We start from the raw sequence: 25,218 nt of genomic DNA, 5'->3' as shown, positions 1-25,218 counted from the left end.
CAGTCAACCCAGCACAATGCAGTGTCCCCTAAGTCCCTTTCCTCTCCACCCTCTCCCTCCAACTCTTTCTCTCTCTCTCTCTCTCTCTCTCTCTCTCTCTCTCTCTCTCTCTCTCTCTCTCTCTTTCTCTCTCTCCCTCCCCCATCCCCTTTCCAGGCTAGGAGTTGACTCTGGACTTCTAAGAAAAACAAAAAAAAATTCTGGCTGAATAGCCCATGAATAGATCTGTTTCTTCCACAGTAGCATGTGTAGGAACCAGACATGTTCAAGTAGTCACATATACATGGATACTTTCATTCGGCATGCATCTTAGTGCTGCAAGCTCACATACTTGATGATATGTACACATTCTATATTTTAAGTGTAAGAATACCTACTGCATGCCCACATATCTGCATTGCATGATCATACCTTTGCATACATGTGGCCTGTGCAGCAGATGTACCCATCATATCGGTCGGTGTGTCTAGTAGAAGGCTGTAGTAGTCTGTGTGTATCCCACAGTATAGGTGGGCTGTATATGTGACCCATAATAGTATGGATGTATTTCCACATTAACAGTCCTGGCCGCATGCCTAGCTACCCATTACCAGTGTCCCTCTTCCCTTTACCCCGGACCAGCACGCCCGCCGGGGCGGGGGGCGGGGGGTGGGGGGTAAGGGGACTGACTTGTTTCCTTCTGGCAGGTGCAGAGATGCCGGGTTGCATGGCAGCCCCCAGCACGTGAGGCAGCAGCAGCCGCGACTACGCTTACGCAAGGCTTGTCCGCGTCCTGTCCGCCCCGCGGTTCCCAGAGCCCGGGCTCCCCACCACCGCTCTTGGCTCAGCACGGCACCCCGGGACCGGCGAGCTGCACGGTCTCCCCTCCCTCTCTGCGTGCCAAGGGTCCCGCTCCCCTCCCGCGAGCTGGCCCGGGGGTAGGGGGTGGGGGGGGCATTCCCCTCCAGCTCCGCTTCCACCTACACCCGGGCTCTAATCCCTTTCATTTTTTTTTTTTTTTACCATTGTTGGGGGTTGGGGGAGGAGGGAGAAGGTGGAAGAGGAGCTGGAGGAGGGGTAGGAGGACCGCCGTTCCTCCGCGGGGCAGGCTGGAAGGCAGGCACTGAGTCTCCTGCAGCACAAAGCGGCCGCCACTGGAGGGAGGCTGCAGTGTCAGAGAGGCAGGCTGGGAGAAGGGTCTGCCTGCCTGCTGGTCGGCTTGCCTGCCCACCGGCCTGCCCACCAGCCTGCCTGCCTGCTCGAATTTCTTTCGCATTGGACCTGAGTACGGGTGGAGGATGAGGGGTGGGGACTGGGGTGGGGGAGTAGGGATGGGGTAAAGAGGGGTTCCTTTCTCATTCCCACGCTAGCGCAGCGCTGCCTTCTGAGCAAGGGAGACTCCTGGTCATCTTTGAAGAGCGCTGATCTAGAAGACCACGGTAGTTCGCTAGGTTTCACACCTCCCGAATCTCCGCGGCGTGTGTCTGAGTGCGTGTGTGTGTGTGTGTGTGTGTGTGTGTGAGAGAGAGAGAGAGAGAGAGAGAGAGAGAGAGAGAGAGAGAGAGAGAGAGAGAGAGAGAGAGAGAGAGAGAGAGAGAGAGAGAGAGGGCGCGCGCTCGCACGCGCGCTGCTGTGAGTGTGTGTGGCTGCTTGTGTCTGTGTATATGCGTGTCTGTGAGGGTGTGCGGCTGGCTCTCTCTCTCTTTTACACACACACACACACACACACACACACACACACACACACACAGAACGGGCTTGCCCATCTGAACTTGGGGACTTGCAAATTCCGAAATGACCGTGGTCTCTTGGAAGACTCGGGACTCGGCACGCTGGCCAATCGAACCGGCGTCTTCCTGAGCTTCCAAGGGAGGGATTTTGGTGGTGTCTGAAAGAGAAAAGAACAAGTTCTTTTTTTAAAGACCATTTTGATTTTTTAAAAATGCCATGGATATAACTGAATAAGCCGTCTCAGGGATTTGGACTTGACGGAGGCAGAGTCCATCTGCCTGCAAATTCTCCTCTGCGTTTGGGGGAAGCTGGAGGATTTTTCCCTGAGTCGGTCTTTGGCGAGGAAGGATGCACAGCAGAGCTGAGAGCCTGGCGAAGACTGTTCCCCCCACCCAGGGATAAATGGTGCCTCTCGGAGGTGAGTGTTAGGATGATTTTGTCCTCCGTTGTTTTTTCCACTCCTGGACTGTCGTCGATGCTGTCCCGGGGAGCCGTCGCTGGGAGGTGGGGGAAAGGGTGGACTAAAGCCGTAAGAGGAAAACGACAACTTTATATCCCTTTTTTCCGGCTGCGGGGCTTAGGATACTGGGTGGGGAACGAGACCCCCCCCCCCCCCGCACTCCTAGCAGACATGTTGATCCCTTCCCCCCCCCCCCGACCGTGTCCCTGGGGCTTTCTCCACTCCTCAATAGGAAGGGATTTTGTAGGGAAAAGGGGGGTACGGAACTGGTAAGAATAGGAGTGCAGGGATCTTCAGTGGTTTTTCTGCGCTGTCAGATGGGGAGGAAGAGAGCTGGGAGAGCCGGAGGGGAGGTAGAATCTGGGAATCGGGTGGGAGCCAGAGAAGAACTTTGCTGGCCAGAACCACTCTGTTGCATCTCCAAATCTTTAAGGGCATGATCCTGTCTGGCCAGGGTTGCTAATATTAGGGTAAAGGGGTGGGAATGGGGAAAGAGGGAGGAGAAGATAGCAGAAGAGGGAGGCAGGTGAAGGGGCTTGAGCTATCCTTTAGATGTAGGGCCCGGATGGGGTAAGATATAGGACTGGGTGTGGGAGGGGTATGTTTGGAGGTGGGAGGAAAGAGGTGTTGTTTTTGTTTAGGGAGGCAGATGGGGGGGTGGCAATTCTGTGTGGGAGGGTAAGCAGGGCACCGGGGAACAGTTTAGGGGCACTCAAGTAGCATGATGAAGCAGTTGTGGACATTGGCATTAGTGGTACCCCCATTCCCTGCCCCTCACCCTCCTGCCAATCCAGCCCTGCCCTCTTTTTCTATCTGGCAGGGACCAGTTCTAAAGCCAGCAATTCTAACCCTGCGCAGAGTGGAGCTGACAGAGGAGGCCCATCTCTCCACTTTCCCTGCCCAGGGGTGCAAAGGAGGCAGTCATGAGACAGACAGAGAGAGAGAGAGAGAGAGAGAGAGAGAGAGAGAGAGAGAGAGAGAGAGAGAGAGAGAGAGAGAGAGAGAGAGAGAAATCCTGGGAAAGGCAGAGACAGGCTAAGGGACAGAGAGAGGGATGGAGAAAACAGTGAAACAGAAACTGAGAGAAAGAGTGAGAAAGGGATTCTCTGATCTTGATATCATATTAGACATATAGACATTCGATAGTCCAAAATGGTACGTGTCATACGTACATTCCATAGTCATGCCCCCTACATGCTGGGGTTTATGGGGTAGGGCTGCAGACACATCTCTATGTCTTCACAACAGCTCCAGGGGTGTGTATTATGTGTATGTGTGTGTTGGGCTAGGGGACTAAGTGGGGAGGAAAAAAGTGGTACAGGGTAGGAAAGTGAATCATAGGCCCCTTGTCTGAAGTGAGGGGGTGGGGGCTCCAGCAATAGGATAGGAAGGGGAAAGCCATGAGAAAATTGTTCCTTTCCATGGAAGAAGTTCTGCCCAGCTGGGAGTTCCCAGGAAGGGTTTGTTTGTTCATTTCTGGCTGTCTTGGTGGCCTTAGAGTCAGTATGTGCCTTGGAAGAGCTGATTTGATAGCAAAGATGGGGGAAATGAGTTGGGGGGGCATGGCCTTTAATGATTCTGACGGTGCCTTAGGGTGGTCATTCATTCCTTTTGGAGGTGCTGTCCTCTTTCGTACTGTAACTGGTAGTGCTTAAATGTTCCCAGGAGGAGATGGGGCTTGACAGGGGCTGGGCTGGGCTGGGCTGGGCTGAAGGGAATCTGTATGCCAATGCAATTAAAAAGCAGAAACCATTCACAAAACCCTGGTAGCCAAAGGAATAAGTCCCCCTGGCTTCACCATGGACCGCATCCCTTTCTTTTGAAACAAACATACTGTACCTCTTTCTGGACACAGGCTGGGAGTGGGAGTTGTGAGTTACATTTCACCTGGCCCTGCTTCCTGGCCCACCCTTGTCCCTAAGAAGCCCCTGTGAGACTCCATCCCATATCTCTACCCAGCCCCGCCATGGTTACCCTGTCTTGAATGCTTCTTGTCTAAATTCTGATGAGGAACACGATCACTTATCTTCCTCTCCTGCCCCAGGGAATACAAACAGCGGACTTGGCATTTCTGCACCAGTTATAGGCACTGCTTCTCCAGATCAGACTGACAGGTCTGTCTGCTGCCAGGCTTCTGTAGCAGCCTGGGGCTCCTCTCTGGTCCTGGTTTCCCTTCTTCCCCCCAAGTGCCTAATCTGTTCCCTGAGCCTGAGCACCCCCTCACCCCACTGTGGTCCATGAAACATGGGCCCAAAGATAACAGTGTGGGAAGGAAGGAGTGGGGGGAGAAGTAATGAGGAAAGGCAGAGATGTCTTGTCAGGTATGAGGGAAGGAGCTGGGGGCTTCCTAGGGACAAAATTGAGAAACTGAGGATGAGGGGCAAGGGGGAGATTTGGTTCTCTCCCCCTAGATGTTTAGTGCTCGCTTTCTCCTCACATTATTTTGTATTTACTTGTCTGTTTGCATGTTGTATCTCCAGGTAGAGTGTAAGCCCCTTGTGGGCCATATGACCATTTAGGTTTGTATTTGTATGCTCAGTATCTTGCACACACTGAATATTTAATAAATGTTTGCTGAATGGAATTGAATTGAAGAATCCTTCACCTCCCACCAAAGACCTAAGTTTAGCTAACCTTGAACTAGAGGTGAGTTCTACTATAGAACAGAGCTGGTAGTGGGGAAAACCAGGTGTCTTGCAAGTACATAGATTTCTCAAGCTCCACGCTTCAGCCAGTCATCACTGGAGCACAATGAGCCACCCACTCCCATCTGTTTTCCTTTACAGGAGCCCCCAAGGCCTCTCTTGCCCAGAGCCCCTCAGCTGAAAGGCAGCTGGGAATTGTAGTCAGTTAAGTTTACCTGCTTCCTGAACTGGGTGGAAGGTAGGACACTAGCCCTGCTGTGTGGAGCCCATTCTTGGGGCCTGCCCAGTCTGATAGGGGAGACACAGTCCTTCACCTCAGGGGGCTTCTCCTCTGACTTGGGAAACTAAGAAAGCAACTGCATGTAACCAAACAGTGAAGGAAAACACAGAGTACATTTTTTCAGCATTTTGTGCTTTTATTTGGAAGAAAGGAGGGCAAGGCTGGAGTTTTATGTTGAAACTTCCAAATTTAGGCCAGAGATAGAACAGTTACTAGAAACTACTGGATTCAAACCAACCTGTTTCCTACATGCTGCCATGATAATTGGTGGGGCGAGATATCCTGGGAAAGGAGGACTACCCTCTCCATAGGATCCCTAGGAGGCTAGGGTGGTTACATTACTAGCCAACCCATACCATCAGAAGGCATCAAGCTTTGAGGCGGGGGGGGGGGGCGGGGGGGTTCTCTCCCTATGAAATGCCGAATTGGATATCAATGCCCTTGTGAAAAGCCCTGTCGAGCCCTTGGCAGTTTGGATTATGGTCTGGGATGATGTTCATTCATTTTCAGTTGTGTCTGACTCTTTGTGACCCCATTTGGGATTTTCTTGGCAAAGATACTGGAGTGGTTTGCCATTTCCTTCTCCTGCTCATATTACAGATGAAGAAATGGAGGCAAATGAAGTTAAGTGACTTGGCCAGGGTCATAGAGCTAGTAAGTACCTAAGATCAGATTTGAACTCAGGTCCTCCAGACTGTACACAATCCACTGCACCAAAATAACAATAATTGGCCATAAGGAAAGGCAAAGTGAGAAAGATGTGAGAAGGAACTGGAAACTTGAAAGTGAAGTGAACATGGAAGCAAGGTGGTTACCTCTACCAGGCAACCCCTGATTTCTTCTAATGCTGTGAGCTGCAGGTGATCTCATTGTCACTTAGGGGAGAGGTAGTCCTGGAAATAAGAATAACAATGACATATTGATACTAATATTACTAGTAATAACAATAATTACCTTACATTTGGTAGCACTTTGCCATTTTCAAGCTGCCTTTAACATCTATTATCTTATTTGATTTTCACAACAATTCTGTAATGTAGGCAGAGTAGGGATTATTCCTGGTTTTTTTAGTGAAGAAACAGAGATTCAAGAGAGGTTAACTTGCCCAATGTTTCATAGCTAATAAGTAGAGGAACTGGGACTTGAACACAAGTGCCTGTGACTTCAATGTTCCATTATAGCCCTCAGATCCCGAAATAGGTGTATAGGGAGCCACATGCCAACCCTTTTGGAGAGAGGGCATTCTGGTATATCAGTTACCTTTTCTTTCTAGACCCCACTTCCACTTTCCTGGACTTCTCCCATATTCCAAGAAACTACAACTTCTTTCCTGACCCAAGGGGCAATAGATTTATGCCCCAGAAGGTATCCTGGGGGAGTGGGGGGAGAGATTAGCCTGTCTGGATATTCCCAGGGGGACTCTGTGTGCTCTACTTTTTGGCTTGGCTTCTGGTGATAGTAAAGATGGAGAGGGGGAGCAGCTAGGTGGAGCAGTGGATAGAGCACCGGCCCTGGAGTCAGGAGTACCTGAGTTCAAATCCGGCCTCAGACACTTAATGCTTACTAGCTGTGTGACCCTGGGCAAGTCACTTAACCCCAATTGCCTCTCTCTCTCACACACACACACACACACACACACACACACACACACACACACACACACGCAAGATGGAGGGGGGCCTGACTAGCTCTGATGGTACTAAGTGGGAAGTCTCATTCTGCTTGGGTCCAATTGGACCCTGATAATACCATTATTAGACTGGGGGAGGGAATTGAGTGGATGTCTGGGGGCTGGGTAAGGAGGAGTAAAAGAAACATGACCTTTCAATTTCTTAGAAGAATGATCTCCTGTCAGGGGTCTGCCAGAAGGGTTTGAAGCAGACAGATGTAAACAGGTCATTAAGACCTCCCTTGGAGCCTCCCTGAAAACTTTGAAAATGGTTCTTCTGAGCGTTAGTTCTGCCTCTTTGGTAGAGGCCCCACTCCCTTGCCTTTCTGATGTCCCTTTTTGAATTCTTATCTCCTGAGGACATTTGTTGGGAAGCAGTAGCACTACTTTTTATAAGCTTCATAGGTTCCTTATTACTACAAAAGATTAGAAAGCAGCCCCTTCCTCCATCCCCAGCTCCACCCTTTACCCAATCTCTTTCCTAGTAACAACTCATGGGGACTCTCTGGTGCAGGGAGGAGGGGAGCAGTTTAGTTATAATGGCAAGATAAATCTAATTTTGGTCATTGATTTAATTCTTACATAGAAGTTCATAGTTGTTTACCAATGTGGGTTATGTGGAAAGAGAACTGGAGTTAGAATCAGAGAGTCTATATTCGGATTCAACTTCTGATTTTACGTTCCCCATGTGACCCTGCCCAATTCATTTATCCTCTTAGGGTCTCTGGGATTACTTGTTTATAAAATAAAAACATTGGATTAGATGATCTCTATATATGAATATATGATCCTACTTTGACTTGAAATTTGCCTACCTGTCTATGGTTGTACCCTAATGTAGGGGCCACTTTATTTCCTCATTTGTAAGGCTTTGCTGATGTAGTCCTGCCCTCAGGGGGTTTCTAATCTGAGATAAACAGACACAGACACATGTTGCCAACACATTTTATAGCATTTAACTCAGTTGTTTAACAAAGATGAAAATAGTTAGTAATATATTTACACCATGAACAGCTCTAGATCATGAAGCATGGAGAACGTTTTAAGGAAGGAAGAAGACAAAAATGGAGGCGGGGGTCAGAGAGAAGAAACCTGGGAGCACCATATCCTGACCAACCAGGATAAAGCTGTTCTTGGACCAATTTGGGATAACTTCATGGAGAAAGTGTACTTTTGGAGGACCTATCTCTGTAAAAGTCTTGGTTGTCTGCACACTTGTTCTCAAGTATTAGAGGTCATTGGGGTAGAGATAGAAGACAAAAAGCAGTGGGGAGGTTCTTAGAGTACCAGATTAAGAGATATTCTTTCACTCTTGCAAGATAAATTGTGTTTTCTGCCAGGCTAGAGGCAGCAAGTATACTTTGGTTTCCCCTCATGGTGTAGTAAAAAAGAGTGCTTAGCTTGGAGTCAACCAACCAACCAATCAATCAGTCCACAAGCATTTATTAAATAGCTGCCACTGGCTATGTGCTTGGTGGCAGAGATACAACTCAAAAATTATATCATCCTCACTTTTAAAGAACTTAAATTCCACCAGGGTAACAAATGTATACAAGTATAAGGTTGACCAGGAGACCCATGATCAATTCTTTCCTACACAATTAAATACAAATTATAAAGAAAATAGATACAAGGCAATTTGTAAGGGGTGGAGAAATAAAGAGTAAGCTCCCAGTATCTGGAGGGAATCAGAAAAAATAAAAAACAAACAAAAGAAACAAACAAACAAACCATCATGTAGGTGGTTTCAACTGTAGGGAGTTAGAGACTTTAAGAGGTAGAGGTGAGGAGAGAGTATATTCTAGGCATGAGGACAGCCTGTGCAAAGATGTGGAGAAGGAATGTGGACATGGAGACAGAAGAATGTTAAATAAGAAAAAGATAAATAAATAAGTGGGTTTGGTTGAAAACCAAGGCACAGTATTTGAAAGGGAGTGATGTGTAATAAGCCTAGAAAGATAGGAAGAAACCAAACTTTGAAGGCCTTAAATCCTAAACTGTGAAGTCTTTATTTTATCCTAGCAGAAATAGGGAGCCAGGAATGCTAGGTGGCACAGTGGTTAAAGCACTGGCCCTGGATTCGGAAGGACCTGAGTTCAAATCCAGCCTCAAATACTTGATACTTGCTAGCTGTGTGACCCAGGGCAAATCACTTAACCCTCATTGCCCCCCCCAAAAAGAAAAGAAAAGAAAAGAAAGAAACAGGGAGCCTATGAAGCTTTTTGAGCAGGAAAATCGAATGATCAGATGTGTTTTAAGGAATAAAAAGTCAAGCAAGACATGGATTCAAATCTTACCTCTTACACTTATTAGCTGGATGACTCAGGGTAAACTCAGGTGTCTGGAGCATCAAATCCCCAGCTACCAAGCACAATGCCTGGCAAGTAGTACGTGCTTAATAAGTGTTTATTGATGAGCTTGGTTGATTGAATGACTCCAAGCCTAGAAAACAGAGAAGTTACTCTCTGACCATAAGTTTCCTCATCTGTAAAACTCTTGTATTTACCTCAGAAGCTTGTTGAGAGTATTACATGAATTAGTGTATGGAAAACATTGGGCAAACCTTAAAGCACTGACAAAATATCACCTCTTACTTCGGGACAGACTTGGTGGACACCCTAGGACTTTTCATCAGTAACTGATGTAAAGTCAGGTACTTAATAAATGCTTACTGAATGACTGCTTGACCAATGAACTCTGCTGACCTCATCTTATAAATCTTTGGCTCATCCTAGGCAATGGTACTTAAAATCATAGGATCATAGATTTAGAACCGTAAGGGACCTTAGAGATCAGCAAGCCCATTTTGAAAATGATAAAATTGAGACCTAGAGAGGCTGAGTGATTTGCCCAAGGCCACACATCTGGAGAGGGATTTGAATGTAGGTTTCTCTGAGTCCAATTCCAATCTGCCTGTACTCTTCTAGGAACTTCCTTCTAGTGATTTTTGCTTCCAGAGGGTGCCCTTCTTCTCCCTTCTCTTCCCTGCCCACAAAGTTCTCATTCTCATTCAAATTTCACCTGAAATGCAACCTCCTACCTGAAGCCTTCCTGGACTGATAAAGGGAGAGGTTAGGACTTCCCTGGTCATCCCTTTCCTTTATCTGAAATCCCCATAGCTCCTTCCTTCTGTGCTCACCAGTCCAGTCTGGTCCTTTTATGATGAAATTCCTTACAATTTGTCCTCACAACTTTTTCCCTCTTGGAGACTAAAAGTGTCCTATGGAAAGAGAGCTTTGGACTTGCTAGCTTCCTGCTGGGCCCTGACTGATTTATTGACTGGCCACAGACCAATGGACTAGAAAAAGTGAGTGCCTTTCTCTTGGTGAAGGTAAGGTAAATAAAGTCTAGAATTTGGGGAGAAAAAGGGGAATCAGATAAAGATCTGGTAGGAGGAGAGGGTGATCATGAGCAGTCAGGAAGGAGAAGAGGCCTTTTGGACCAGGTCAGCAAGCCAGCAAGAAAAAATTGAAGGTAGACATTGATGATATTTATTCTTGGTGGACAGAAAGTTTCTGGATCCCTTTTCCTATGCCAAATCTGAACCATCTTGCATTTTAAGTAATAGTATTTATTTACAGGGCAAGAATAAATTCAGTTGATGTAGAAAGTACAATGATATTAATAAATCACTCTGCAATACTGCTTTAAGGTTCACAAAATCCCTTCTTCACAAAAACTAGTCAAAAGACAAGTATTCTTACCCATTTTTTCAGGAATAAAGAAACAGGCCCAGAGTCACAGAAAGTGACTTGCTAAAATTCAAACCCAGTTTTTTTGACTTATAATGTTTTTTCCACCACACCACAACTTTGGCTCAGTGTAAGGAAAAAAAATCTCCCTAAGAGAGCTGTCCAAAAGTACAGTGGGCTGCCATCCAGGGGCAATGAGTTTCCCATCAATGGAGGTCTTTGGGTCAAAGCTGGATGACAACTTGACAGAGATATGGTAGAGGAGGTTCCGGGTCAGGTAAGGATTGGGCTAGATAGAATTCTAATGTTCGTTTCCAATTTTGAAATACAAGGATGCTGTGAAAGGTACCTGATAGGTAGGGGTGACTGGCCTTGTAACTTGCTAAATCTATCTTGTTTTCCTCAGGCCTGACTAGTTGCCTTTGGCCATTCACCATTAGGTCACCAGAACCTGGACCTTATCCCATGGGTCTTCACCCCTTTGTTTCATGACCCAGAATTGCTATCCTTCTACTGAAGATCCACCCTATGCAAAGCCTTGGTTCTGCCCAGCTTCCAGATCCCTGGCTTTTCACCTATTGGCAGATTTAAAATTCTGCATCATACCCTTAGCCAATCAGAAAGCTACTCTAACACTAGCTTGTTTGCCAGTATTTTACTTATACTCTTAACCTATGGTCACACATATGTTTTTTTAAAATAGATTTTATTGATATCTTTTATTTTTACATCATATAGATTTTCCTCTATTCCTTTACAACCCCTGGCATTCCTCATAACAAAGAATTGAAAGAAAAAGAGGAAGAAAAAAATTCCATAAAACTATACATTGAAAGGAAAATTGATGTTATATGTAATGCTGCTCTATATCCAAGAACATCTCTCCCCACATCTGCAAAGGAGTGGGGTGAGGTAGCTTCTCATATCCTTTTCTTTGGGGCCAAGCTTGAATATTATAATTTCACAGCATCCATTTTCATAGTGCCATACAAATTATCATTTAAGTGTGAAGCTGTATGACCAATGGCACCCCACAATTTATGATGATATCCCATTCCTTGAGAGTGTGAAAGCTGAATTTATGTTCTAAATGGTTACATAAGTGTGTGATATACTGATGGCCCACTGCTGAGGACCTGGAGTATAGCAGATAAGAGTGGAATAAAACCTGCGTTAGTGTTCTGGTTCCTATCCATCCCCTAGCTCATTACCTAGGAACAGGGATGGATGGTATTGTTATTCAGTCATTTTGGTCATGTCCTATTCTTCATGAGCCCATTTGGGGTTTTCTTGGTAAAGATACTGGAGTAGTTTGCCATTTCCTTTTCTAGCTCATTTTACAGATGAGGAAACTGAGGCAAACAGGGTATAGTGATTTGCTCAGTGTCATATAGCTAGTAAGTGTCTGAGATCAGATTTGAACCCAGACCTGGCACTCTAACCACTGCACTATCCATCTTCCCCAAAGAAGGATATAGGGATGGAAATGTCTGACCAGGAATAACACGACACCTCTGACCAGTATGTCTGTGGTCCAACCCCTCTGAACATTCTGAGGATATGAGACCCCATATAGAGCCCCTTGACAGGCCAGAAGCTGTAACCCCTCTATCTACTTTTGACACCGAAGGGTCATAAATGATAGTGAGCTCAGACTCCTGGTTATATGAAGTTTGTCATATTTAAGTGAGGCCACTTTAACCTGGAGTGTGGAGATGATGATGATTATCATGGTGATGGTGGTGGTGGTGGTGGTGGTGGTGATGACAGCAACCGACTTTCCTACGGCTCTTTAAAGTTTGCACAACGCCCTACTGTGCTTAGCACAGTGCCTAGCACATAGTAGGCATTTAATATATGCTTATTCATTCACTCCCCATTTTATACCTTGCAACCATCCTATAAGATAGATACTGCAGATATTATTACCCAAATTTTATAGATGAGGAAACTCAGCACCAGAGCTGTTGAGCAACTTGCCCAAGGCCACACAGCTGCTAAGTGTGAGAGGCAGGATTTGAACCCAAATAGGTCCTTCTAACTTTAGGTCCAACCCTCTACCCGCTCTCTGATGAGAGATGAGCTAAGTAGGTAGTCCTGGGTTTTTTTCAAATAGTAATATTTTTTAAAATTCAACTTTTTAAAAAAAGTAACCACCATTCAACTAGCCAGAAACTTGTGTCAGAGCCTCTTTGCTACCATGTTTCTATCCAGGTTCCAGAGATTGCCTTACCCTGAGCCTCTGCCAACCGATCTGCCTGTCCTGTCTAACTGGGCCCCTGGTCCTGGTCTTCTGCCTTTACTCTCACCATGACTTTGACCACAGCTTACTCTTACCAACTGCCTTGGCCCAAGTTAGTCTCACCTGCCTTTCTGCCTCCTTTGACACACCCAGTACTTGCTGCTATTCTGGCAACCTTAGTGTTACTGAAGCTGTGCATTGTCTGGTGCCTCTCCTCTCTGTCTAAGCCAACCCTGCTTCTGTAGCTGGAAACCCTGGTTATTGAGCCCAATTCTAATGAGCTGCAGCCCTTCAGTCATGGTCTACAAAAGAGAAATCTGCAAGTTCTCTTGTGTATTGGCTATGGGACTGGCAAGAAGAGAATACACAGAGTCTGGAAATCTTATTGCAAATTTTCTATAAAGGTAAAGGAAAAGCCCTTCCCTTCTCTGGGACTCAGTTTCCTCTTGGATAAAATAAAGCAGATAGGGAAACAGATGATCAAAATGGTAAAGGTACCATCTCTAGAATGAGAATATTTGGTTTTGAATTCTACATGACACTAAGAAACTATCCTGAGTGGTTGTAAGCATCTTTCTTGCTTATGGCAGTCCTACATGAAATTGAGTGTGTGAGTGTACGTGTGTGTTATCATACACTGTTCCTACACTTATTGCATACATGTCATTATTATTCAGTCATTTCTGACTCTTCATGACTCCATTTTGGCAAAGACACTGGAATGATTTTGCCATTTCCTCCTCCAGCTTTACAGATTACAGATGAGGAAACTGAGGCAAATAGGCTGAAGTGACTTACCCAGGGTCACATAACTACTAAATGTCTGGGGCCAGATTTGAACTCAGGAAGATGAGACTTCTGGATTACAAGCCTAATGCTCTATCTACTTCACCACCTACCTGTCCTCTAGCATATGTGGCATTTATGCATTCCTCCATTTTCCTGGTCCTCCAAAAGCAAGTAACAACTTCCCTGGTCCTCAGTTTCCTCATCTGTAACAGTAAGAATTACATAAGATGTTTTTGAGGTGTCTTTCTTTTCTTAATCTATGATTCTATGACCTGGGTTTGTATCCTGGTATATGACTTAATGTTTGTGTGACATGGGGTGAATCATATGCTTTGCAGCTGACATTTATCAATCAATCAACAAGTGTTTGTTAAGTACCTATCTGGTGTTGAGGATAAAAAAGTGAAATCATCCCTGCCTTCAAGGAGTTTATATTCAATAGAGCAAAAAATACAAATACATACAAAATAAATAAAAGGTGATATTTTTAAAGAGTGGAGGTCTTAGCAGCAAGGGGGATCAGGAAGGATTTTATGTAGGGGGTGACTTTTTTTGTTTTGTTTTGTTTTGTTTTTTTTGCAGGGCAATGGGAATTAAGTGACTTGTCCAGGGTTACACAGCTAGTAAGTGTCAAGTGTCTGAGGCTGGATTTGAACTTAGGTACTCCTGAATCCAGGGCCGGTGCTTTATCCACTGCTCTACCTAGCTGCCCCTGGAGGTGACATTTTAACTAAGCTTTAAAACAAACTAGGTGCGGTGGATAGAATGCTGGGCCTTCAATCAGGAGAACCCGACCTTTAAATCCAACCTCAGACATTTCCTACCTGTATGACCCTGGGCAAGTCACTTAACCCTGTTTGCCTCAGCTTCTTCATCTGTAAAATGAGATGGAGAAGGAAATGGCAAACCACTCAAGTATTTCTGCTAAGTAAACCCCAGGTAGAGGTGAGGAAGGAACACTTTATAGGCATAGGCAACAGCCTATGCAAAGACAAGAGACAGTAAATGAATGTTATTCATGAGTAGCAGAATGGTGGGCAGTTAGGCTGTGTCAGAGAATATGGAAAGAGGCTAAAGTACAATAAGGCAGGAAAGGTAGGTGTGAGGCGAGTGGGCTTTAAATGCCAAACAGAGGACTTTGTATTTCAGGTAATAGGAAACTGCTGAAATATATTGAGCAGGGGAAATGACATGGTCAGACCTATGATTTAGGAATATCCCTTTGGTGGCTGTGTGGGAGAGGGATTAGAGAGGAGAAAATTGAGTCAGGCAAGAGGTGGACACATTCTGAGCAAGAGTAGTGGAGAGAGGAGTACAGATGCTAGAGATACTCAGGTTGCAGAACTGGCAAGATTTGGTAAGACATAGGGTGAGAGAAAGTAAGGAGTCTAAGATGAGAGATGAGTCAGAGCATGCAAGTCTGAGTGCCTGGAAGAATGGTGGTGCCCTCAACAGAAATCAGAAAGTTTGGAGGACAGTTGGATTTTGAAGGCAAAGATATGAAATTCTGTTTGGGGCATTTTGAATTTGAAATGTCTGTCCAGTTCAAAATGTTCCAATAGGTGGCTGGCTATTGGAGAGAGGCTATATACTTGATTTAGGAGTCACCTCCTCAGAGATGATCATTGAATTCATGTATGTTGATGAAGTCACCAAGAAACAGGGTCTCTCACCTCTTCTCTATGTCTCTGGCTGTCTCTCCCTCTGTCTCTCCCTCTGTCTCTGTCTCTGTCTCTGTCTCTGTCTCTGTCTCTCTCTCTCTCTTCACCTCACCCCCCAACAGTTCTGCTTTCTGCTTTTTAATCCGTGCAAACCTTCCTTGTGTGACTTTAACTACTATGGATTCCTATTGACTGCCTTAATTCTAGATGGCCTCACCTGTATAACTCTGCTTTGTGCCAATATCTGGTACCTACTGCTGCCCTGATACTATACTGTCAGGTGCTTTTCCTCTCTCCCTAAGTTCAATGGCTTATACCTCAACCTGGAATTAGGAAGATTTGACTTCAAAGCTTGCCTCAGATCTTTACTAGCTAAGTGACCTTGGACAAGTCACTTCTCCCAGCCTCAGGATGGAGTCTTTGGTACTCCTATAGTGAATGGGCTGAATACAGGTTGTTATAATGCTTTAAGGTCTTGCAAAGCATTTTAGATACATCATCTCTTTGGTTCTGTTTCCTTACATGTAAAATGAGGAAGTTAGACTAGGTGACCTTTAAGGCTTTCTTCCAGCCTTAAAGCCACGACTAGATAATGTCTAAGGTCTAAAAATCTATGTGCATGTAAATATAGAGCTGCTGGCAGTGGTGCTCTCTCTGTCTCTCTTTGTCTCTTTCTGTCTCTCTGTCTCCCTGTCTCCTCTCTGTCTCTCTTTCTCTCTGTCTCTGTGTCCACTCTGTCTCTCTGTGTCCTCTCCCTCTCCCTCCCTCTCTCACTCTCTCTCTCTCTCTCTCTCTCTCTCTCTCTCTCTCTCTCTCTCTCTCTCTCTCCCCACTCCTCTTGCCTTACGTATGAACAGACAACCTTCACTTTGATTCACTTGAGACAGACGGTAAGTGTAGATACATATATATACACACTTACACACATATATAAATATATATGCCTAATAAAATAGAAAAAAAGATGATTGATGGAGTAGAAGGTATCCTTTTCAAGATATCCCTGATCTAACCATAAGTGGCTAGCAAACTATCTTGCTCTGTCTAGCTTCCCCTTCCCATCTATTCCTAGCCACCACACCTGATATCTCTATATGGTTATCCTCCATGCTTCCTGTAGACAGTGATCCACATATAGCCATCCATATGAACCTCCATCCTGAACTTTCCCTTTATTCATTTGAAAACCAGAATTCTTTCTGAGTTGTCCTCCTGGCTGCCATGGGTCATTCGTTAACCACAACCCCCTTAGCTCCACACTTCCAGCACTTACCTGTGACTCAGATTTGATGCTAATACTCTGGATCTGTTCCACTTCATCTGTTACTTATGTAAGAACATAAGAACATAAGAAATGCCACCTTAGGCCAGTTCCATGATTCTCCTGCACAGGTGGTGTCTCCAGGGATGTCCCCAGAGATGGATTGTGGGAGAGCAGGGAGTAATATATTTTGGGTTCTCCTCAAAGGTTGGAGATGTATTCTAAGTACCCTAATCTTCCTAATACCCTATTACAAGTAGTCATTCATTCATTAATCTAAATCCTTCTTGAATCTATTTGTATGTTCAACTTGTTCCACCTCTTTGTAACAAATTCCATAAGCCTAGTTCTTGCAATATAGAAAAGGTATTCCTTTTATTTGTACTAAACATTTGTTATTCATTCTCAACCCCGCCCCCACACCCACACCCACACCCACACTTGAGTTTCAAGGCAAAGTATGTGTGGAAGGGAGTTATTCTAGTCTTCTATGATTTGGTAAACATGTCATAATAACTTGCCCCACTCCCCTTCCATCTCCTCTGTTAATTTATGTGCTCTGATCCTATCTACAACAACATCATAGAATTAGTATTGGAAAGAACCTCAGAGGTCATTATGTCCTTTTTTCTTTCTTTCTTTCTTTTCTTTTTGTAAGGCAATTGGGGTTAAGTGACTTGCCCAGGGTCACACAGCATGTAAGTGTGTAAAGTGTCTGAGGCCGGATTTGAACTTAGGTCCTCCTGAATCCAGGGCCAGTGCTCTATCCACTGTGCCACCTAGCTGCCCCTGGTCATTATGACCTAACCCTTTATGTTATATTTGAGGAAACTGAGGCCCAGGGAAATTAAGTGACTTGGCCAAGGGTATACAAGTGGCACACCACAGAGATGGACTTTGAATCCAGGTTCTGTGACAGTAGAGCCAGTGCTCATGCTGCCACATCTGAGTACATCTTTTTAGACTGAAGAAGCTACATCTTTGTAGCCTTTTCTCTGTCACAAAGGCTTGATTTTTCACTTCCAGGTCCCCTTCCCTAGGGATGGAAAGTTGAGAGTAAGTCCATTTCAAGTAGACAGCTCTAAGTTGGATGTGACTACAACCTTAGTCATGTTTTACTTCTTCATTTCTGATATAAGCTGTAGCTCTATAGCAGCACAAAACATGACCTTAGCCAGGGGTGTGCTGGAGCCAGCTCCCACAAGCTCTTGAAAGCCAGTTCTTAAATTTTCATTGTTTTAAATTCTGTTTTATTTTTATTTTCAGTTCCCAAATTCCCCCCTCCATTTGCCACCTCTCCCAACAATTGAGAAGGCAAGAAATATCATACCTTTTATGATATGAAATCATGCAAAACATATTTTCTCATTAGCCATGTTCTGAAAGAGAAAAAAAAGAAGGAAAGAAGGAAGGAAGGAAGGCAGAGAAAGAAAATATGTTTCAATCTGCATTCTGAATCCATCACTTCTCTCTCTCTGGAGGTGCATAGTATTTTATATCATGACTCCTTTGGTATCATGGTGGACCATTGTATTTGATCAGGGTTACTAAGTCTTTCATAGCTGATTATCTTTACATGACTGCTATTACTTTATACAATAATATTGTTCTCCAGGTTCTACTCATTTCACATTTCATCAATTCATATGTCTTCCCAGGTGTTTCTGAAAGTTTACCTTCATCATTTTGGAATACCATTACATTCATATGCCATAACTTGTTCAGCTCTTCCCCAATTATTGAGTATCTCTTCAGTTTCCAAATCTTTGCCACCACAAAAAGAGCTGCTATAAATATTTTTGTTCATATGGGTCCTTTCTCTTTTTCTTTAATCTCTTTGGGGTGTAGATCTACTGGTAGTATTGATGGATCAAAGAATATGCATAGTGTTATTTATAGCTTTTTGGACATAGTTCTAAATTGCTCTTCAGAATGGTTGGATTACTTCACAATTTCACCAACAGTACATTAGTGTACCTATTTTTCCACATCTCCTCCAGAATTTGTCATTATCCTTTTCTGTCATGCTGTTGTTGTTGTTTGTCCTTCATGTTTGAAGAGGACCACAACATCAGGGTAATAAATTGAATTTAAGTGAGGCAGGACTGTGCAAGGTTACCAACCTCACTCTCTCCTCCAGAACCATCCAGGTCCAGTGGCAAAATTCATATCAGGACAACTGGAAATGGCCTCAGATTTTTTTTTTTGTTTATTTTGTTTGTTTTGTTTTTTGTTGTTTTGTTGGGGTTTTTTTGTGAGGCAGTTGGGGTTAAGTGACTTTCACAGGGTTACACAGCTAGTAAGTGTTAAGTGTCTGAGGCCGGATTTGAAGTCAGGTACTCCTGAATCCAGGGCTGGTGCTCTATCTACTGCACCCCCTAGCTGCCCCCCTCAGATGTTTTTTTAAGGCAATTGGGGTTAAGTGACTTGTCCAGGGTGATACAGCTTTCTGATGTGAGATTTGAACTCAGGTCCTCTTGACACCAGGGCAAGTGCTCTATCCACTGTGCCACCTAGCTGCCCCTTCTGTCATGTTAGCCAATCTGAAAGGTATGAAGTGGTACCTCAGAGTTGTTTTACCTTGCATTATTCCCATTATTAGTGATTTCGAACATATTTTTCCTTATAATTATTGATAGCTTTGATTTCTTCCTCTGAAAACTGCCTGTTCATATCCTTTGACCAATTATCAACTGGAAGATAGCTAGCCTTAATTCTTGCCTTGATCACTGAATGAGTGTTGGTTGACTCAGACAAACTGAGACCTGGGAAAGACCTTAGCTTAAAAAGGGTAAGGTCTCCCACTGCATCTGGGGCCACCTCCAGTTGTCCTGATCTATATCTTGCCACTAAACCCAGATGGCTCTGGAGGAGAAAGTGAGGCTTATGACTTTGAAAAGCCCTGTTCATTAATTCCAATTCACCTGCAAGTCAACACATTGGTCTTCTTTGAGAACAAAGGACATAACAATAACAACACTTGGGGAATGACTCTTATAAATATGGTTCAGTTCCCTATATATTGGAGAATTGAGAACTTTATCAGAGAAACTTGCTACAAACCCCCTCCCCTATCTCCTGCTTTTTTTTTTTCCTTCTAATTTTGGCTGCATTGCTTTTGTTTGGAAAAAATTATCCATTTAGCCCAGAGTGAGTAACCATATCCATATCATAGATTCTATGAATTTCTCTTTTTCTTGTTCAAACATGAATTCTTTCCCAGCCATAGATCTAACAGGTAATTTTTTCCCATACGTCCTTTATTTGCTTGTGATATTACACTTTATGTCTAAATAATGTAGCCATCTTGATCTTACCTTGATAAACTGTTTGAGATGTTGGTCTATACATTGTTTCTACCACACTATGTTTCCAGTTTTCCCAAAAGTTTTTGTCAAATAGTGAGCTCTTGCTCCAGCAGCTGGGATCTTTGGGTTTATCATATACTAGGTTATTGTGCTCATTTACTTCTACGTATTGTGAACCTAATCTGTTGTTGTTTATAAATCTTCAATGTGGACATTTATACCTTGGATTCTACTTACTTCACTTTGCGTCATTTCATCTAAATCTTCCCATGTTTCTCTGATCTTTTTTTATATTCATCGTTTCTTACTGTACAATATTATTCTGTTACACTTATATACTATATTTGTTTTCAGGTGCCTACTTATTCTCAGTTACTTGATACCAAAAAGAGTCTAAGAATACTGCTCTGAATATTTTGGTAGATATCAGGTCTTGGTTTCTGCCTTTGATTTCTTTAGGACATATATCTAACAGTGGGACACCTGAGTCAAAGGCTATGAGGATGTTAATAACTTTTCTTCCATAATTACACACTGAACTCTGGAAAGATTGGTCCATTCACAGTCTCAACACTGCTGCATTGGTGTACCTGTCTCACAGCAGTTCTTACTCTTGATTTTTACAAGCTCCATTCTGTCTTTCTTGGTGGGAAGCAAACAAACTTGAATATAGCATTCCAAGGCTTTGCACCTGGAGAGTATCTGGTATGCTGATTTATTGTTAGTGGATTCCTGATAATGCTTTTTTGTTATAGTTGTTTTGTTTTGTTTTTGATTTTGAGGGGCAATGAGGGTTAAGTGACTTGCCCAGGGTCACACAACTAGTCAGTGTCAAGTGTCTGAGGTCAGATTTGAACTGAAGTCCTCCTGAATCCAGGGCCCATGCTTTATCCACTGTACCACCTAGCTGCCCCCTGATAATGCTTGATGTATATATGTCTTGTTCCTATGCATACACAGTCAATTTGTTTAAGATGAGAAACTGTGTAAGCTTTTTAATTGGGTTCCAACTCTGGGACTCTCATCCATTTATTTCCACATGAAATCAGGATTATAGAATCATATTGTCTATGCTTCTAAGTCTATAGATTTAGCACTGGAATGGAGATTGGAGGTCATCTAGTCCAACTTCTTCATTTTACAGATTGGGAAAATGAAGCTCAGAGTGAGTAACCAATAAGTAATCAGTGGTGGAGCCACAACTTGCCCCAGGTCCTCTCCAGTACTTTTTCCATTTTTAAAGATCTGGCCCTATCACTTGGCATTGTTCTTCAATCTTTTTTTACTTATCATCTCTGACTCTTTGGGTTTGTTTATTTTTTGGTTTTTGGTGTTTTTTTGTTTGTTTGTTTGTTTGTTTGTTTTTGTGGCAAAGGTACTTGAATAGTTTGCCATTTCTTCTCCAGCTCATTTTACAGATGAGCAAACGTAGGCAAAAAGGGCTAAGGGACTTGCCCTGGGTCATAGTTGTCATCATTGTTATCATCATCATTGTTGTTGCTGCTTTGCCCTTCATTCTTGTAAAGAATGATGACATTGGAAGGTGACTTAGAGTGAATTGGTTTTAAGTAAGGAAGGGCTGTGTAAAGGCACCAGACTCTCTCTCTCTTCCAGAGCCATCTGGATCTATTGGCAAAATAAATATATCAAGACAACTGGAGATGGCCCTAGATGTCTGAGGCAATCAGAGCTAAGTGACTTACCCAGGATCACACAGCCAGTGTCAAGTGTCTGAAGCTGGATTTGAACTCCTGACTCCAAGGCTAGTCCTCTCTCTACTGAGCCATCTAGTTTCCCCTGCCCTGGGTCACAAAGCTAGTAAATGCCTGAGGCCAGGTTTGAACTTATCTTACTGAATCCAGGTCTGGTACCCTATCCACTGTGCCAACTAGCTGATCCATTGTACACTTTAGATTCTTTATAAATCTTTGTTGAATTGAACTGAATTAATTGGACTGTTGCTGTTCAGTTATTTTCAGTTGTGTCTGACTCTTTGTGAAAGCATTTTGGGTTTTCTTGGCAAAGATACTGGAGTGGTTTGCCATTTCCTTCACCCTACCACTTACTAGCTGTATAATTTTGAATAGGCTACTTTTCCTCTCTGGATCTCAGTTTCCTTACCTATAAATGGAGGGAGTTAGATCAGAGGATCTTTAAAGGCAACATATAGCTCTAAACCCTATGTAGCTACTGACTACATAGACCATCCTCTTGTCTCTGCCCCTTTTCCGACTCTGTATTTGTTCTTTTCAATGTTTGATGAGGATGGTAATAACGATAATGATGATGATGATGATGAAATTCAGCTCAGAGGAATGTGCTAATGAGCTATTTCCCAAGGCCCCTCAGTCTGGCACTAAGCTGATGACTTAAGTTTTCATCCAGATGGGAACTGATGAGATGAAGAGATTTGGCATTCGAGGTCCCAATTTAGGGGCAGTTGGCCCTAAAGAAACCATTTAATCCCTTCCTAGTCTGAACTCTGACATCATGGTCCCTGAGCTGGTTAGAAGGCAAACTGAGGGGAAAGAACTCAGAATAGAAGATAAATCCTTGATTCTGGAGCCTAGAAACAAGTAGGTTTCCAAACAGTGGATACATGCAGGGCTGAATGCCTTGACCTTCCCACCAAGGTCAGGAAAGGGAGAGGAGAAGCTTTGGACTTTGAAATAATCCAATAGCCAGGAAAAGCAGGGAGGTTGTGCAAGACTGGCAACTGGACTACCTTTTAAAAAATACCAAGAATTACCCATGTTCCTAGTATTACACTGGCCATAGTGGGCAGGAGAGAAGAGAAACAGAGTAAGAGATACAATCCTCTGATGAAACACTTGATCTCTGGAGCTCCCTGCCTGATAAGGAAGGTTGTCTTTCCTTCAGTAAGGTGAAGGGAGATAAAACAGATAAGTAACTCAACTGAGACAAATCGAATAGATAAGATGAGCCACTAATATGCATAAATGTGTTGTTATCCTTTACAAACACTGAGGAGACATGCTCTCAGTTCCCCATTTAGCTGGATGTTGTACTGGTTCTCCATTACTAGAGATGAAGTGCATGGAGTATTCACACTATGCTCTGTGATGCAGTGGATAGAGCACTGGGCTGGGAATTGGGAAGCCTCATCACCCTAAATTCAAATCTGGTCTCGGACACTTGTGAGCTGCGTGACCTTGATAAGTCATTTAACCCCATTTGCCTCAGTTTACTCATCTGTAAAATGAGCTGGAGGAGGAAATGGCAAACCACTCCAGTATCTTTGCCAAGAAAACCCCAAAATGTGGTCACAAAGAGTCAGACAGGACTGAAGTGACTAAATAACAGCAATGGAGCACTGGATTTGGGAGTCAAGAAGACTTGAATTTAACACTTAACTGGCTGTAGGAGGTTGGGCAAGTCTAATCTCACCAAATTTGTCTCTTTCTTTTTCTTTTAGAAATGGGTATGGGGCGCCTAGGTGGCACAGTGGATAAAGCACTGGCCCTGGATTCAGGAGTTCCTGAGTTCAAATCCGGCCTCAGACACTTGACACTTATTGGCTGTGTGACCCTGGGCAAGTCACTTAACCCCTATTCCCCCACAAAAAAAAGAAAGAAAGAAAGAAAGAAAGGAAGAAAGAAAGAAAGAAAGAAAGAAAGGAAGGAAGGAAGGAAGGAAGGAAGGAAGGAAGGAAGGAAGGAAGAAAGGAAGAAAGAAAGAAAGAAAGAAAGAAAGAAAGAAAGAAAGAAAGAAAGAAAGAAAGAAAGAAAGAAAGAAAGAAAGGAAGGAAGGAAGGAAGAAAGGAAGGAAGGAAGGAAGAAAGAAAGGAAGGAAGGAAGAAAGAAAGAAAGAAAGAAATGGGTATAAATTATAACACCTACTGTGTTAGATTATGGTAAGAATCAAATGAAATAAAGTTAGAAGTGCTATAGAAATGTACATTGGTATTCTTTCTGTAATAGCCTGTTAATTAGTCTTCCTGCCCCAAATCTATCCCATATTCCATCTCTCTCTCTCTCTGTCTCTCTCTGTTTTTGCAGGACAATGAGGGTTAAGTGACTTGCCCAGGGTCACACAGCTAGTAAGTGTTGTGTCTGAGGCCAGATTTGAATTCAGGTCCGCCTGAATCCAGGGCCAGTGCTCTATCCACCTCTCCACCTAGCTGCCCCCCTATCACATCTCTTAAGGTACAAGTTTGATCATGTTGCTATCCTATTCAAAAAACCACAATGACTTCCCTTTTCTTTAGGACACACGACTTCTTCAGGCCTTGTACTCATATCAAGAACTGTTCATTTCAACTCAGTAGTGCTATATAGTTTCCTGATCTTGACAATCTCCAACACGCATTCACCTGAGCTATCTCAGGGTCAACAGTGTTTTCTTTCCCATCTCCACCTCTCATAGGATCTTTGGTCTTAAAGGTTCAACTTAGATGCTGCCTCCTCAAGGAAGCCTTCCCTCATGTGATTAACTCTTAGTTCCTAGTCCTCTGTCCATCTTCAAATTACGTAGTATTATCCTTATTTGTTGTGTATAGACCATATCCCACCTTCCTTCCTATTCTCTCCTAGAATGTAACCCCCCCCATTTTGAGGATTGTTTTATTCATTTCTGCCACTGTATCCAAGGCACCAAGTACCACACTTCATCCATTAGTGTTGTTCACTCGTTTTGGTCATGTCTGACTCTTTGTGACTCCATCAGGGATTTTCTTGGCAAAGATACTGGAATCATTTGCCATTTCCTCCTTCAATTCATTTTACAATTTTACAGGTGAGGAAACTGAGGTAAACAAGGTTAAGTGACTTGCCTAGGGTCACATAGCTAGTAAATGTCTGAGGCCAGATTTGAACTCAGGAAAATGAGTGTTCCTGACTCCAGGTTAAGTTCTATCCACTTTGCCACCTAGTTACCCCTGTCCATTAGTAGGTGCTTAATAAATGTTTGTTTTTGCTGTTGGGCAGAAGAAAAAGAATTCCTCTCAGTGTGAGTCTCACTGAAAAATGTGGGATTTAACAACTAACCATAAGCTTCTTACAACCTTATTTTAACTCCTGGGTTAACCACACACTTATGTAGGCATTTGGGTGCTTACTTCAATAATGCTTCAGGACTCACAGAGGTCCATTAATTCATTGTTGTGCATCTTCCCCCTACCCCTTCCCATCAGTGCCTCAGGTCACTGGATTTTTGTGCTTAAGGCAATTTCATAAATTGCAGTGGCAAAAGCTCCTCATCACCTGGGAGCCAACCTTCTGGTAATGAGTTACTTCCATGACATATGTAGGAGACTAGTTTCTTTATATTCACCAAGCGGGGGAGGGAAGGAGCTTGAACAAGATACATGCACAATCTACTATCAGGCCCATAAAAAAAGTCTTTCCGGCTGGTTAGAATATTTCAGAGCCTCTGTTCCACTAATATAACTTTTGAGAGTCCAGACTCACTTTCACCCTAGAAAAGGGGTTCTTAACCTTTTTGTATATTAATAGCCCCTTTGAGAGTCCAGTGAAACCTGT

At 43.6% G+C, this 25,218-nt stretch overlaps 1 protein-coding gene across 8 annotated transcripts in view; it reads left to right on the top strand.

Annotated features, from left to right (window-relative positions):
* Positions 1-1,631: 1,631 nt before the first annotated feature.
* Positions 1,632-25,218, top strand: part of LRFN2 (leucine rich repeat and fibronectin type III domain containing 2) — a 543,138-nt gene continuing 519,551 nt past the window's right edge. For all 8 annotated transcript variants that reach the window (XM_043964830.1, XM_043964828.1, XM_043964829.1 and 5 more), the window contains exon 1: positions 1,632-2,128. The gene's annotated coding sequence lies outside the window, so the exon portion shown is untranslated. The remainder of the gene's footprint in view (positions 2,129-25,218) is intronic.

This window comes from Dromiciops gliroides, chromosome 4 (genome assembly GCF_019393635.1).
Source record: "Dromiciops gliroides isolate mDroGli1 chromosome 4, mDroGli1.pri, whole genome shotgun sequence".
In the NCBI taxonomy this organism is placed as follows: domain Eukaryota; kingdom Metazoa; phylum Chordata; class Mammalia; order Microbiotheria; family Microbiotheriidae; genus Dromiciops; species Dromiciops gliroides.
The sequence above is the reverse complement of the archived record's forward strand: the minus strand, read 5'-3'. Positions and strand labels throughout refer to the sequence as shown.